The sequence below is a fragment of the Lepidochelys olivacea genome (genome assembly GCF_965140295.1).
Source record: "Lepidochelys olivacea isolate rLepOli2 genome assembly, chromosome: 1".
Taxonomy (NCBI): Eukaryota; Metazoa; Chordata; order Testudines; family Cheloniidae; genus Lepidochelys; species Lepidochelys olivacea.
This window is the reverse complement of record NC_140411.1, coordinates 63976185-63993415: the sequence shown is the minus strand read 5'-3', so window position 1 is coordinate 63993415 and position 17231 is coordinate 63976185. Positions and strand designations below refer to the sequence as shown.

Below are 17231 nucleotides of genomic sequence, written 5' to 3'. Positions count from 1 at the left end.
TTTTGTGTATTATTTTTGAAGTGACCCAAAATGATTTGTTGTAATATTCAAAGCTTAACTTGAATCCCAATGAACAATTAGCCTGAAATGGCGATAATGAAAGAAAATAGAAGACATTAGATCCTAGGCAGCATAAGATAGAAAGATCATTGATAGTCTAGCTCATTCCCCAGGATACTTTGGAGGCATCAGTAACAGTAAGCCTTACTAACAGGTAGGTTTCACTAAAAAATCTCACCATCACCTTCTTTTACGTGTGTCTGAATAAAAACCAAAAGAATGTGAATGTGATTAATAGTTTCGTTATAACACTCTTATCTTGGGATATGCAGCTAGATCTCTGCAATTTCCATTTAAAAGAATCTGGTTTAAATATATATGATTTTAAATTTAAACTGAAAACACTTTAAAAGATGTTTTTGTTTGTCTAATGATTTATTCCATTCTCATCATAATTGTATTGAATGCAGTAAATACCACTAAAGGACTTGAAATCATGCTAACATATAGTCTGACAAGATTCACCAAAATCCAAAAAAACCATGAATTGACAGACATTGAGGAGTTGGAACTAGAACTGTTGCACAAATAGAACTTCAATGAGCAAATCTAAATATTCCCCCATTCTTGTTTGTGCTGGTTAGTGAAAAGGATGATGAGGCATCTGGTCTAAACAAGCTAAAACCAAACGGGGATGGTTGGAGTGGGGTAACAAAAATATAGTCGGAAGGGCAAAACTAATGGCACTACACAGGTCTTCATTTCACATTAATGTTATGAGTGGGTGTCGTGCAAAAATGAAAAACAAAATTATATTAAAATGATGCCATTCGAACCACTGAAACAGAGTTCACCTGTGCGTCAGTTAAAAATCTACCACTGTTCTGGAAATAGACGTGGGAGTATTGTCTAGTTATACATTTAACTAGTTGTTTCCTTTGGAGCTATTACAGGCTATTTTCTAATTACATAATTGCAACTTTGAACATATATATATATAGTACACTCTTAGAAACCAAAAGCAGTTAAGAAATAAATAGATGGACTCAACTGCTGTGGCCATCTGATGGCAGTGCAGTGCCATGGCTCAGCATTTGTATTCTGAGCACATCAAGGTGTAAGGGACTTGGCATCTGTAAAGTCAGAATGTACAATGCTTGCGGGAAGGCAGCACATCATGGGACTCTGAAGCTGTAGACCTGGCATTTCTTGATTTTAGTAAGGCTATTGACACAGTTCCACATGACATTCTCAAAGCAAAGTAGGGAAGTGTGGTCTAGATTAAATTAGTACAGGCAGTCCTCTGACTTACGACATTTGACGTTGTAAGTGCCGTTCGACTTCTAGATTGACATCCTGATTCGACTTACAACTATAGGTTTCGAGTTTACGACGCTCATCCCGCAATGGAGTAGATTGCGGTTCCAAGTTACAACGTTTCAACTTACGACGCAATTGTAAGGAACCAATTGTGTCATAAATCCAAGGACTACCTGTATAAAGTGAATGCAAAACTGGATGTGCACTCAGTTACCAATGGTTTGTTGTCAAACTGGGGGGGAAAGTAGCTATTGAGGTCCTGCAGTGGTCTGTCCTGGGTCCAGTTCTATTCAATATTTTCATTAATGACTTGGATAATGGAGTGTAGAGTATGCTTATAAAATTTACGGGTGACACCAAGCTGGGAAGTGTTGGCATTTTGGAGGTCAGGATTCAAATTAAAAATTATCTTGATAAATTGGAGAATTGCTCTGAAATCAATAAGATGAAATCCAATAAAGACAAGTGCAAAGTACAGCATTTAGGAAGGAAAAATCATATGCACAACTACAAAATGGGAAATAACTGGCTAGTCAATAGTACTGCTGTAAAGGATCTGGGGGTTATATTGGATCACAAATTGAATATGAGCCAATAATATGATGTAGTTGCAAAAAAGGGCTAATATCATTCTAGGGTGTATTTATAAGATGTGCTGTATGTAAGACATGGGAGGTAATTATTCTGCTCTGCTTGGCACTGGTGAGGCATCAGCTGGATTTTTACGTCCAGTTTTGGGTGCCACACTTTACGAAAGATGTGGATCAATTGGCGAGAGTCCAGAGGGAAGCAACACAAACAATAAAAGGTTTAGAAAACCTGACCTAAGAGGAAAGGTTAAAAAAATGGGGCATGTTTAATCTTGAGAAAAAATGATGGCTGATAAGTCTTTGAATATGTTAATGGCTGTTTTAAAGAGGACACTGATCAATTGTTCTCCATGTCCACTGAAAGTAGTTCAATGGCCTTACTCTGCAGCAAGGGAGATCTGAATTTCTTCATTGTTAATATTTTGAATATAATCACATCTCCCTGTGGCTGCTCCATCATAAAAACGATTACTTTGTAATTCCCAGAATACTGAGTCTGTTAAAATACTGATAGGAACACTAATTGTATCTCCTAAAACTACTGGAAGGGGTAGCCCAGCCAAATGAAACTAAATTCCTGAAAATCCAATAACCGTTAACTGTACAAAGCCATTCAATAGTCAATTACTTCTCAGTCAAGAACTATATTTAATAACTGATTAAGTTCAACTAAAGCTTGATAAAGTGTTTGTTTTTTAAATAAAAGTTAAATTATTAAACCATATCCATTGACTAGGGAATCATCAACAATATGCCATAGATATTTGATTCACTTGATTCCCTTCTGAAAATACATAAACTACAAAAGGAAAATTAATTGCCCCACATTTTATTAGACAGTCAATTCAATTACAATTTAATCAAGATTTTCCTGTTGCTGGACTAATGGGAACCAGTTTGCAGAACAAAGCTCTTTGTTTCCTTTTTGTCTAACTATAACATGGGTTGTGTGGTTTCTGCCATACACAAGCATTCATATGCAAAACAAACCTAAAGATGAAGACTGCCTGGGTGAGCGGAAAGAAAAAGCAGTTGGATTCTCAACTAATGTAAATAGAGCTAATAGACTCAATGAAGCTACACTGATTTATGCTAGCTGTGAATCTGCCTCTTAGTGTGTTTCTGGGCTGGGAGAAGGACATTGGAACATGTACTTGAGAGATGAGGATTTCCACTCTCCCAGCATTTTACTAATCTGTTGATGTCCTGGCTGCATGACTCAGTCAGATTCACTCCCAGGTCCCATTGTAAATATGAAAAGGTGAGCAAATGTGTGTCTCAGGGCCCCACAACTTTGTTGGATCCTGGCCCCAGATAACTTTAGTCCATCCTTGAGCACCATAAACGGTCACGGCACTAGAAACTCACTTCTGACCTGAGGTATTGTCATAAATATAAAGGGAAGGGTAAACCCCTTTGAAATCCCTCCTGGCCAGGGGAAAGCTCCTCTCACCTGTAAAGGGTTAAGAAGCTAAAGGTAACCTCGCTGGCACCTGACCAAAATGACCAATGAGGAGACAAGATACTTTCAAAAGCTGGGAGGAGGGAGAGAAACAAAGGGTCTGTTTCTGTCTATATGCTGGTCTTTACCGGGGATAGACCAGGAATGGAGTCTTAGAACTTTTAGTAAGTAATCTAGCTAGGTATGTGTTAGATTATGATTTCTTTAAATGGCTGAGAAAAGAATTGTGCTGAATAGAGTAACTATTTCTGTCTATTTCAGAGTAACAGCCGTGTTAGTCTGTATTCGCAAAAAGAAAAGGAGTACTTGTGGCACCTTAGAGACTAACCAATTTATTAGAGCATAAGCTTTCGTGAGCTACAGCTCACTTCATCAGATGCATATCGTGGAAACTGCAGCAGACTTTATATATATACTTTATATATATATATATACACAGAGAATATGAAACAATACCTCCTCCCACCCCACTGTCCTGCTGGTAATAGCTTATCTAAAGTGATCATCAGGTGGGCCATTTCCAGCACAAATCCAGGTTTTCTCATCCTCCACCCCCCCCACACACATTTGTGCAGGAAATAGCCCAACTTGATTGTCATGCACATTGTGTAAAGAGTTGTCACTTTGGATGGGCTATCACCAGAAGGAGAGTGAATTTGTGTGGGGGGGTGGAGGGTGAGAAAACCTGGATTTGTGCTGGAAATGGCCCACCTGATAATCACTTTAGATAAGCTATTACCAGCAGGACAGTGGGGTGGGAGGAGGTATTGTTTCATATTCTCTGTGTATATATAAAGTCTGCTGCAGTTTCCACGATATGCATCTGATGAAGTGAGCTGTAGCTCACGAAAGCTTATGCTCTAATAAATTGGTTAGTCTCTAAGGTGCCACAAGTACTCCTTTTCTTATTTCTGTCTATGTATCTTTTTTGTAACTTAAGGTTTTGCCTAGAGGGGTTCTCTATGTTTTTGAATCTAATTACCCTGTAAGATATCTACCATCCTGATTTTACAGGGGGGATTTCTTTATTTCTATTTACTTCTATTTTTTATTAAAAGTCTTCTTGTAAAACACTGAATGCTTTTTCATTGTTCTCAGATCCAAGGGTTTGGGTCTGTGGTCACCTATGCAAATTGGTGAGGCTTTTTATCCAACATTTCCCAGGAAAGGGGGGGGTGCAAGTGTTGGGAGGATTGTTCATTGTTCTTAAGATCCAAGGGTCTGGGTCTGGGTCTGTAGTCACCTAGGCAAATTGGTGAGGCTTTTTACTAAACCTTGTCCAGGAAGTGGGGTGCAATGTTTTGGGAAGTATTTTGGGGGGGAAGGACGCGTCCAAACAGCTCTTCCCCAGTAACCAGTATTAGTTTGGTGGTGGTAGCGGCCAGTCCAAGGACAACGGGTGGAATATTTTGTACCTTGGGGAAGTTTTGACCTAAGCTGGTAAAGATAAGCTTAGGAGGTTTTTCATGCAGGTCCCCACATCTGTACCCTAGAGTTCAGAGTGGGGGAGGAACCTTGACAGGTATGTAACAAAGCTGTTATAATCTTCTGTGTTAGAACTGCTTAATGTTTCATCAAAGGCTAGCTAACTTTCAATATGAAATGAATAGGCTCTATCGAGCTGTTCTAGGCTTTTTTACTGTACTTACCACTGTGGTATCTAAGTAAGTCATTAGTGTATTGTCCCCAAAACTAACTTGCATAGAATAAACATTTTTTTTCAGAACTGTATGAATGATGACATCTACCAGGCATTACCCTATGGTCTGCTCTGAAAGACATCCACAATCTCTTCCCATGTGTTGCCCTTCATTCCCTTCTTTTCAGTTTCCCTCTCCCCTCCCGTTTCCCTGTCCATGACTGAATATGGACAACAGTGAAAATGATGTGAATAACGAGACCAATGAATAAATCCAGTGAAAGTGTTGTTGAAAGCACCTGGTATTTCCTCAGTAATCTTATCATGTGATTTATGAAGTAGTTAAGCTATTTTGTCCAATGGTACCTACAATCCACCCCTCTTGCTTGCAGACAGGAATAGATGAGCTTTCTATATTCTTTTGAAAATGGGCCACCCAGTGGGTGCACAATTGTATCACCATGAAAATCCAAAACTACTCCCTCGTGTGCACTGTAGAAATACATAGCTGCTGATTACTTCATAAATTATAGCCACTGTGACTCATGCTACAATATAAAGACTAGAACTTTTATAAATTAAAATACATTTAGGATAGAAACATTAATATGTACTGTACCAAGCCCAAAATGTCACTGAATGAAAAGGTAAACTTGAGGCACTCTTAGGAAAAAAACAAACAAAACCCTGTAGCAATAGTATTAGAATTCACGAACTAAACAGTCTGCACTTGGATGGGACATCTCTGAAGAAACTGAAGTGGGCAGCCTGGAATGATGTTTCTGATGCAGTAGGTGTCACCATTTCCTCTGACTCAGTATGTAACCAATGCCCCAAGCAAGATGCTAGGGGCCACTTTTCTGCTGGAGAATTTGTTTTTCTGAATAATGAACAGGATACCTGACAACTTGGGGTCATTAAAAATTCTATGGCACTTTTCCTAATACTGTGGATATTTAACCCCAGTGCCCTGATTTCCCTAGCTAAAGTCTCCCAGCAGTCTCAAGTGGATAGGATATTGTTTGTCACTTTCTGTCCTGCTGTTAAATAGCGACTGTGTTTCAAACCCTGAGAGAGCTGCATTTCAATAATGAGTGAAGAGATCACTAACCAGCTCCATTTTTGCAAGGAGCTGAGTAACTCAAAGAGGTATTGTAAACCCTCAACTTCCATCAAAGCCAATGGGTGCTTAGAGGTTTGCCATTTCCAGCCCTGATTGCTTTGGAATCTTTCAGAATGAAAGGTATTGTATAAATATGTTAATTGTCATTATTTTATTATAATATCATGGAGGCATCATTAGCAGGTCCATAATTAATGTTGTACCAATAAAATAAAAACCAGCAGGATCTTATTAAAGGGAAAAAGGCAAAATACCACATTTATTGTGAATACAGAAAGAATCATAGTAAGCAGTTAGTTATAGTTATAACATTCCATTCAATCTCAAATTTATTCTCACATTCATTCATTCATTCATACACACACACACACACACACAGGTTCTGCAAGGTTGTTATCATAGTTACCAGCCTTAGAGTTGCTCATGCCAAGCCACTGGCCAGGTGGCCTGGACATGAGGAGGGAGCAGGGCCTTGTCAGATGCTCATCTGATGCTCCTGGAAGTTGGTTTGCAGAATCAGACCCCAAAATTCTCACTTTTTAGAGTCTATTTTTATAGGAATTTCTTCCTATGCCAGTCTATGGGAATTGCTTCATCATGCTGTTGCTGAATCAATCAGCAGATAGCACATTCCTGACGGCTCCAAGATGTTATCTTGTTCTTTGGTTCTCCCATCCTTGAGGCTGTTGGGTGGATTCCAGTCTGCCCTCCGGGGGGTCCTCTGGTTATTTCCACTTGACGCCTTCTTCAGCCGATGGACACTGGATTCTTAGGCTGGCACCTCCCTGATCATTCAGTTATTATCCACACCAAGCATCCATCCACATACATCCTCTATCTCTATTTTAATCACAATGGTTAATACAACAAAAGGGCGGGGAGTCTCTGGGTGCTGTTTCTGTTGTTAGAGTATTGCTTTGAGTCTCTCTCTCTCTGAATTGCTTTGAGAACAGACTCTGTCTTAGAATGTACTAACACAATTAGCAGCTTGCAAGTTTCACACATAGAGGGAGAGAAACAGTACCAAAAACCAAGAGACCTCTTAATTAGTAATACCCTGGAATTTAAACTCTGGGGAATCAAACTCATTTGTGATTTTAATACAGAACTTCTTTAATATGATCCAACATTAAGAGTGCTGAGGTTTTTTCAATTAATGCAGAGATTTAAATCCCTTTGTTAAGGATGAATGATATTTCACCACCAAAATTACACCACTGACTCATTTTGTTGTTGTTACACATAAATCTGCTCAGTAGTTTAGAAATTGGAAAGTGTTAACAATGGACCCCTTTTGAAATGTTATGGATTTTGTCTAATGTTTTTCAGTGTCCCACTAGTTTAAACTAGTTTAAACTAGATTTAACTATTGAAACTTTACATAGATCTGAGTAAAATCTCATCCATAGGCCAATTTTAAAATAAATAAAGTAAGACTAACAAATTTATTAGTAAAAAGAAAAGGAGTACTTGTGGCACCAAATTTGTTAGTCTCTAAGGTGGCACAAGTACTCCTTTTTGTGGATACAGACTAATGCTGCTACTCTGAAGCCTAAATTTATTAGTATTATTCACCATACTGCTTCTATTTATGCCATGGAAGATGGGGATACTAATGTTAACCCAAAATTGACGAGCAACATTTTCAGTGTCAAATGCCAATGTATGTAATGTTCTACATCCAAATGCTGGCATTTCAGAGTTATGGATCAGTCCTTTGGCAAAGCTCAAAGCCTCAAAAGCTGGGTCTCTGCTCTGACTGAATTTAGGAGTTTTGCTAGTCAGTCACCTTTATAAGTTGTGGCTCTTTGTGAAGTCTGCACCCAAATATCACTTAGTAGCTCACAATGTCCTGAACAGCTAGAACGTGAACACTTTGAGATCAACAGGGCAATAGTCACCATGCCTTGCATTCTGCAGTGTTAGGGTTGCCAACCCTCCAGGATTGGCCTGCAGTCTCCAGGAATTAAAGATTAGTCTTTAATTAATGATTATGTCATGTGATATATGTCACATTAATTAATTAATGATTTAATTAATGATTATGTCATGTGATAAATCTCCAGGAATACATCCAACCAAAACTGGCAACCCTATGCAGTGTCCCCTACCTCCCTAAAGTTAAGAAGTAATCAGGGCATTGAGAACTAAGGAAGGAATAGCCAGGTAGCCTGTGATGCCTGGGTGATCTTAGAAACTCTTGAGTACACTGGGATTTAAGGGTACTAGCTTGATCCTCTTGAGCTACTTAAAATCTGCAACTCCTAAAAACAAGCTAGCTAGCTCTTAAGTGAGGCAAGTGCATTAGCAGTTACAACTCTAGGACACGATTTTCCAAAATGGGTGCCAAAAATAGGACTGGAATACTTGTGACACCTTAGAGACTAACAAATTTATTTGAGCATAAGCTTTTGTGGGCTACAGCCCACTTCATCAGATGCATAGAATGGAACATATAGTAAGAAGATATATATACATACAGAGAACATGAAAAGGTGGAAGTTGCCATACCAACTCTAAGGGAGGAATAGCCAGGTAGCCTATGATGCCTGGGTGATCTTAGAAACTTAGATCTATGGCAACTTCCACCTTTTCATGTTCTCTGTATGTATATATATTTCTTCTTACTATATGTTCCATTCTATGCATCCAATTAAGTGAGCTGTAGCTCACAAAAACTTATGCTCAAATAAATTTGTTAGTCTCTAAGGTGCCACAAGTGGTCCTGTTCTTTTGGCAGATACAGACTAACATAGCTGCTACTCTGAAAAATAGGATCTTAATTCCATTGTTAGGCATCTGGATTAGAAGCCTTGTTTTCAAAGAAGCTGAGCATCCTGGAGCTCTCACTGACTTAGGGGTGACTATAACTGTCCATGTGTGCAAATCAGGTCACAGAATTAAGGCTTTAAAAAGACAAAAGCAGCTGAAGAGCAGGGAAAAGTGATACAACATCCAAGCAAAGCGATCAGGATGATGATAGGAACATGTCATTCATTCCATGGTGGTTTCCTTTTAAGCTATGCGCAGGAAATTCCATTCCTCTCAACCTCTTTCCATCATGTAACTGTCCCAACATGCCTCACAGCAATTTCTAACTTCATATCCAGTGTCCTTATGTCCTTTCCTTTCAACATTAGATCCCAGCAGTGGTAAACAAAATGAAAAATGGTGTAGATAAGGTAAATCAGATGCTCCATTTACCCTTTTTCATAGTGAACAATGTGGCATTCATTGAAATTTAGAGATCATATTTAAAACTGATAAATTGGCATTGCTTTATACACAGCCCACACTTAGCATGTGAAACTCACTAGCATGAGATATTTAGATTAATCACTTGGCGCCTGATCCAATGCCCATTTAAGTCAATGGGACTTATTGGATCAGGCCTATATGAATAGCGAGAACATTCATAGTTGCATGAGATAGGATATCTTTTTCAAATAAAAGAGATATGTGCTCATGCTTTGGACACAAGATGATTGTGCTAAACGTCAGAGATATGAAATTTGCAATGGTGGTTTAGCCCTGTCGGTCCCAGAATATTAGAGAGAGAAAGTGGGTGAGGTAATATCTTTTATTGGACCGACTTCTGCTGCTGAGAGAGGCAAGCTTTTGAACTTCTGGAGCTTTTCCTCAGGTCTGCATAGCTTGAAAGCTTGTTTCTCTCACCAACAGAAGTTGCTGAAATAAAAGATATTATCTCACCCACCTTGATTATCTAGAGATTATGAAGAAATTTCCCCTATGTTCTGATTATTCTTTAATTATTAGGTTTATTGCAGCTTTCTCTGTAGCAGCAGTAACTGGCCACTGTCAGGGACAAGTTACAGGAGTATATTATAGACGGATCCAATATGGCAATTCCTATGTTTCCTATGATGAGATGAGAGAAGGGAAAAGAGATGGATGGAACGAGACTCTTCCACAATAATTTTCCTGGGCTCCTCCATATTTTAAAGTCAGTCTTGCACTATGCAACAGTAAAATGACAAACTGTATTCCAAGGTAGAGGACTTCATGCTGCTCTGAATAATGTCTTCGTTATCAAGGAGCTATTTCAATAAAGATCTTTTATGTAAACCTGGTTGAATATTTTGTTATTTCTAATCAAATGATCCATACATACTTGAACACTTCTCCATGAGTTTGTTCAGAAAAGTCCTGTCAGTAAAATTTATAATCTCTCACTCCTCTTGAACTTTCCATAGTACAAGGATGTTTGATGAAATGGGATGCATGTGATCATTCCTGCGTCAATTCAGATTAGTGTTGGAGTTTTTATATGATGGATGCAGTCCAAAAGAACAGCACAATCTCCTTCATGTCTTATTTCAAAAAGTACTAATATGTAATATATAAAGTCTCTCTCCACAATGAACCAAAACACATCTTAGAATTAGCCTTAGAGCAGTGCTTAGGGATTACTGTGCAGTACTGTATCTTTGGAGGAATTATTTAATTATTTTTATCTCCACTCTCAGTGTGAGTTGTAATACTGAAGATACCAATAGATGGACCATCATCAAATGGCAGTCAAGCTGCTATCTACAAGGTGTTGGCATTTAAATTTGGAATTTAATTAGGATTCTAGGACAAAACAGATTCTGAAGAAGCTGGAAATTATAATTTTGGTAAAGTTCATGGTTTAAACTGAATCACAGTAAAATTTGATAGTCATGAAAATGGCAAACTGACCAGGTTAGTCTCTCTAGTTACCAACTGTGACAACTTTAATTAGCAGGGCTGAGATTATTTACTGCAGCCTATGATGGCTTTAAGTCAACCTTGTGCGCTCTTGATCCTGGGCTGCTCTGCAGGCTGGAGAGCTCTCTAGTGTAACTTGGCATAGGCCAGGGGCTTGTCTAAATTGCATCAGCCTCTTTACCCTGCCATACAGACTATAGTCCTGTCTCAGTGCTGGGGCTTGGACTAAATGCCCTATTAAGGTCCCTTCTACATTTCTATGTTTTTATAGCATTGTTCAGAATCTCCACAGTGCTGTGTACTGCAGTGCTTCCCCTGATAGTCTTCTCTTACCCACATCCCCACCCCAGCACAAACCCTACACAAGGGCTTGCAAGGGAATCTTTGCGAGTGCCTGCATTGGGAAAATTCTCCCTTGATCAGATATGGGGCTTTCAGGTTGTCTGCGCAAAGGAGCTGAAAAAGGGAGGAGGATCCCAGTCCAGGATTTTGTAGATGTTTCAAATCTTGGTACCTCTGGTATCTTTGAGGAAAATCAAGGAAGATTGTGAGACAATCCCTCCGTTAGTAAGTTTCCAAACATTATTCTAGTGTGTTGGTAGTATCCCTTTAAATAGTTTGAGCGCCCTCTAGTGTGTGCAGTGTTGCATGCATCAAAACCTGCCAGATCAGCAGTGTGTATATATGTAGTGTGACAGGGTTGGGCCAGATGGCTAAAGGACAGTTATAGAAGGCAGATCTATTAGCCCCAGGTTAAGTAGGTCCCTTTTCCCTGGGTAAGGGAACAGGGAAGGTTCCAGAACAATCAGGAACTTTCTGGAAACAATTAAGGCAGACAGGCTGATTAGAACACCTGCAGCCAATCAAGAAGCTGCTAGAATCAAATAAGGCAGGATAATTGGGGCACCTTGGTTTAAAAACATCACAAACATCACTTCAGTTTGTGGTGCGCATGTGAGGAGCTGGGAGCAAGAGGCAGTAGGACCTGAGAGTGAGAAGGCATGCTGCTGGAGAAATGAGGAGTACAAGCATTATCAGACGCCAGGGGGAAGGTATGGTGAGGATAAAGAAGGTGTTGGTAGGAGGCCATGGGCAAGAAGCCCAGGGAGTTGTAGCTGTCGCACAGCTGTTCCAGGAGGCACTCTAGACAGCTGCATTCCATAGGGCCCTGGGCTGGAACCCGGAGTAGAGGGCGGGCCTGGGTTCCCCCCAAACGTCCCAACTCCTGATCAGACACAGGAGGAGTTGACCTGGACTGTGGGTTCACGAAAACGGCCAAGCTGAGGGCTGCCGTGAATCTCCGAGGCGAGCAAATCCGCCAATAAGCACAAGACCCACCAAGGTAGAGGGGGAACGTTGTCACAGTAGGTAGGCTTTGCATGCTCTGTAAAAAGGAAAAGACACAACAATTGGCAATGAGATCTTAATCCAGGAATACACTGAAATAGTGACCATGAGCTATAGTGAAACTGAAAAGGAACCTGCAGCCACCAGGACTGAATAAACTACTCATTTACAAAGTAAAGCGTTAAAAATGTCTGGTTGTTTGGGAAAACTGACTTGATAGCTTAGTAAAGGAATGGCTTATCTGTGTCAAGAGTCTGCAATGGTACATAACTACCAATTCAATTGTTGCAAAAAAGGTGGTGGTCTTATGGAGCATAATGGACTAAATTTATAAGACGCTGCATGGTATAACTGCTACTAAATCCACGGACAAAGCATTTGCTGAGATAGTGGAAATTCTACAAAATCACCTATCCTCAAAGCCACTGTTAATTGCAAAGTGAATTATATGCTGAATCAAAAAGCAAACGAATATGTGGGCAAATTAAGAAAATTAACAGAGCATTGCCAGTTTGGAGTTTAAACGACACATTAATTTAAAGGCCTGCTGGGTGTGCTATGCAAATGAAGCAATCCAAAAACAGCTATTGGCTAAGGCTGGTTTGATCCTAAAATGTGCACTAGAAATTATTGTATTAATGGAGACAGCTAGTAAAGATGGCAGGAGCTGCCACAAAACAGTAGTGGGTTTATGTAAGTAGGCCTTGCTTGATCTCTAAAGAGAAGAGAGACAATTCTGAAATCTGAAACTATTTCCAACATGCGTTTTAAGTCCTGTTACTCTACCTCAGAATTTTGTCCACATGGATTTACAAACTCTTTAGCAATAGTTAGCAAGGTAGCTGATACTTGGGCAGCGTAATACCCACCATATTGTGGTCTTAATCAGCCAGTCTTATTTATGTTAGGTTAGATACAAGTTTTGTTTGTCCTTTGTCCCTGTACGCCTGTATTTAAAATGAAAATGTGAATTGAATGTAAAAGGCAATTAACTATTTGCTGCCTTTCGGGTTGCTCTACTGCATCTAGGAATGGAAGATTCTAGAATATAAATAAAATTACCAACTTCTGAATTTTCAATCATTTGCAATGGATATGTTTGTATTCCCCCCCATGCATACATGAAAAATAAAACTAGATATATCCTATAGAACATCCAGCTTCGGGAGCCCAGAAACTGCTGCTGTGAGATGTTCTTTTCAGAGGCAACATAGAGAATAAGAAGTGTCCAATAACTAACCAATTTTCTTGTGTAATCACAAATGCAACATTTAGATCAGACTGTTTAAATATCAACATTTCAATACAGTCAATAATTTCCATTTCTAACACGATGTATGAAAACAATTTTCTGGGCAAACAATGGTGTACTGTAGGTTATGTTTTCATGGTTTCCTGCTGGTTATAAATCCTGAATGTCAAAGATTTGGCAAAGTGCCATAAGAACTTATTATTTCTGAATAAAAGGAAAAAGATGTCACAGTTTATTTTTAAAGCTTCCTTTTAGTTCATATTTAGTTCCTGTTTTGTTCTGAAATGATTTTACTTTGAGTAAGTCTTGACATTCAGAAAAAGCCATTCTGATAGAGTTATTACTTTGATAGGGTGACCAGATAGCAAATGTGAAAATCGGGACGGGTTAGCAGGTAATAGGCGCCTATAAAATACAGTGCCCCAAATATAGGGACTGTCCCTATAAAATTGGGATATCTGGTCACCCTATTATCAATTGTCCTGAACACTGAAAGGTATTTTGAAACAAAGAGGAACTTTCCGTCATAAGCTTGTTAACTGGAGAACTGCAGAACTTTCGAAATTTATCTACTGTAGGGATGACAAGTATACAGAATATGTAAATGCTCCCTGGGAGCATTTTCTTAATGGATACTGTCAGGTCAAATTTGACTCCAAGTGTATTTGACTTCCTTCTTAGTCCTCAAGAGTGGTGGAGCTTGTTTGTCCCACCTCTGTGACCTCCTTGGGATCAGTGGGCTCCTGGTTCTTTATGCTCCAAGCCCCAGCAAATGCACAGATCGTAGCCCCTAATTTGCTAGATTTCCTGGACTATACAGATTAAGATGCAAGTGGTAGTAGTAGGGTAAATATATGCATGTGTAGCCTATATGACCTCATGATGCATCTGAGAACTACCAAATGATGATGGACTAAACAGCAGTAAGAAGAAACTAACACTTTATTAAGGGAAAGAATAGAGTGAAATTAGAAATGGTGTGTGTGGGAACAAGGAATGAAAGGGGAAAGTATGGAAATCAAGCACAAGGCTCAAGAGTGTTCAAGCTTGGTAGGAAGGCGGGGCACCTCTCACTGTGATATGGACAGGTGCTGCTTTGGGGTACCCTGGTACAAGGGAAGCCAAATGGCTGGCAGTTAGTTCTTTCCTGGCTAGTGGAGCCACCGGTATCATCTTTGTGGCTGAGAGCAACTGAGGAATTCTCTTCTTTCTCTCAACTACTGCTTGTTCAGGCTCAGTGTGCATGTTTGGGTAGCCCCAACCATATGCAGGCGGTCTTGGGCCTGCAGTTGGTCAGATCCCTGGTTCTGTAGGTCCTTCTCCTCTCAGGCTACTTTGGTCCAGGAACATGGGTTAAGCCAACCTTTGGGGATCCTGGGGGCATTTTGAAGCATTCTCAGAGGATCCCTGCTCCAAGTTGTTACGCAATCATTGTGCTTCGTGTCATTTCTTCCTGCTGCTGCTTGTGTTCCGTCTGTGGGACAGCTCCTGCTTACAGGCTGCTAAAATGATAGGGGAGCCTCTATAAACTTTTTAATAAATCAACAGATGTTGCCATAAAATGAAGAATACATCCAACTGAAACACCATTTTTAATACAGATTAAAAAATAAGAAAAGAGAGCAAGAGCCCCTGCAGCATATACAAGTAAGTGTTATATTGTTGTAACAGTGCATAAGAACCTGCAAGAGATATTGACTGTAAACTTTGAATATGTCATCAGACTTGGAGTACAGGTTGGAGACACTCTTGCAGCGCTGAATTTAACAAATGGTTGGGGAGGAATGAAGAGAGACGTTCTCAGGGGCTAAATTAGAGAGAAGGGGTTGAGACCGTGCTGTCATTGCCTCAGTTTGAGCATCCCTCAAGACAGACGTCCCATGAACAGAATCTTCTGCTTCCTATTCTCCTGGTAATAGGGCCTGATTCAACTGTCATTGATATCAACAGGACGCTTTCTATTGAGTTCAGTACCAGCTGGGGCAGGCCCTAGCTGAAGAATCTGGAAAAGAGGTCGGTTTTTAACTTTTGTGCTTACCTATCCCTAAGGCCATCTAACCTCAGGAAGAGTGGGGGGGAGAAGCTGAGTGCAGCTCTGGGGAGATCAAAAGCTTGGCTAGAGCTGAAGAGAGTGTTTGTGTGGGAGTCCGTAGAGGTTCCCCTCTTCTGAATGCCCGATTGTTTGTGAAGCCTTTGAGAGTTTCGGTGTTGTCTGTGCACTGGTACGGGTTTATCAGAAGACTGGTGTTGGGCTGGCTTCGGGGGTTGCTTTTTGCTGGCCCGTGGCCATTTTTTTTGCAGCCCTCTCATCAACTGGACTGGGAGCAGGATCTAGTCACACACAGACTTCCCCCTGCCTGAAGAGTGGGGCTGAAACAGTTAACCCACCTCGGCTGGTCCCTGGAGTGCGGAGTAGCCTAAGGCTGGCAGGGCCGCTCCTGGCCCCCACGGCTGATGCACCAGCCAGCTCCGGCTACAGCGTGCGGTGCAGGCCTGGTCAGCGCCGCTCCGGCTCCAACGCCAGGAGAAGATCCCAGAGCTGCCGGAGAAGGTCACGCAGGCCCCACGAACGCGGCGACTGGGAACCAACAGCCGAGCAGCCCCTCGCTAGGCAGCTCAGGGACAAGGGCAGGACCCCTCCGCCTAGCACGACGGTGCCCCTTCTCCGCCCAGCCCCCCCGGCTGCAGGGGGTGGGGGCCCGGCCGGCCCCCAGCCCGAGCCTCAGGCCCGCACGTGTCTCGCGGGGGGGGGTCTTATAGGGCGCGCGCGCGCTGCCCCTTCTGCACCGCTTCTCCGAGTCCTCCCTCGCCCGCCAGCGGGCTCAGCCCCCACCCCCTCCACTGGTCACGGCCGCGCCAGGGCTCGGAGGCGCGTGCTGACCCCGCTCTCCCCTGTCCCTCCCCGTCTCGCTCAGTCTGGGGGGGAGAGGGGCTCGCGCTGTCCCCTCGCCCAATAGGAGGCGAGGGCCTCTCCCACACGACCTTTTCCTGACCGAGTGCGCGCGAGCGCGGCCCGGCGAACCTCGCGACGGTTGGCTGGAAGTCGCGCGAGAGCTGTGGAGGGGTGGGACGGAGCGGAGAGGGCGGCGGCGGCGGCTGGAGCGGGCCCGGCGGCGGTGTGCTGTGGAGGGGGGTGTGCCATGGCTGCGGGTGCCGGACGCTGCGGAGTCAGGTACGGCCTTCCCCCCCCGCCCTCCGCCGCCCCGAGGCGCCTCCCGCCCCGCTGCCAGTGACAGACCCGGGCGGGCAGCGCAGGCGCTTGGAACGATCCGGGCGGGCTGCAGCGGGGGCGCTGGTCCCTCGCTCCCGGGTCCCGTGCGGGGAGGGATCCGGGACCGCTTCCCCGCCCCGTCACCGCAAGGGGAGCGTCGTTGTCGCCTCCCTGCGCGGAGCGCTCGGCAGAAACCCCCCCCTCCCCGGCTGGGAGCTGACCCCGGTAGCGGCCCGGGTGCGTGTGTGTCGCAGCAGCGCTGGGCTCGCTCCCTGGGGCTTTCCAGCAGAGCCGGGGATGGCGAGCTGGTTTGCGGGACCCGTCAGCGAGCCCCAGGGGCAGGGCCAAGTGTGAGGGTGCGCCGCTGTCAAGTGCGAGGGTGCTGGGAGTCTGAGCAGAGACTGGTTTCAGAGTAGCAGCCGTGTTAGTCTGTATTCGCAAAAAGAAAAGGAGGACTTGTGGCACCTTACAGACTAACCCATTTATTTATTTGAGCATAAATTTGTTAGTCTCTAAGATGCCACAAGTCCTCCTTTTTTTTGAGCAGAGACTGTCCTCACCCCCCCCCCCGCACCTG

At 42.5% G+C, this 17231-nt stretch overlaps 1 protein-coding gene and 1 long non-coding RNA gene across 6 annotated transcripts in view; one reads left to right on the top strand and one right to left on the bottom strand.

The window, feature by feature from the left end:
• Positions 1–14367: 14367 nt before the first annotated feature.
• LOC311524049 lies at positions 14368–16544 on the bottom strand. Its single transcript, XR_014712473.1, has 2 exons — positions 15832–16544; positions 14368–14945 (listed from the first exon to the last, which is right to left on the bottom strand). It is a non-coding gene; the product is annotated as an uncharacterized lncRNA (long non-coding RNA).
• The window catches only part of AKAP11 (A-kinase anchoring protein 11), a 60117-nt gene continuing 59415 nt past the window's right edge, over positions 16530–17231 (top strand). For all 5 annotated transcript variants that reach the window (XR_014712469.1, XR_014712470.1, XM_084634741.1 and 2 more), the window contains exon 1: positions 16530–16615. The gene's annotated coding sequence lies outside the window, so the exon portion shown is untranslated. The remainder of the gene's footprint in view (positions 16616–17231) is intronic.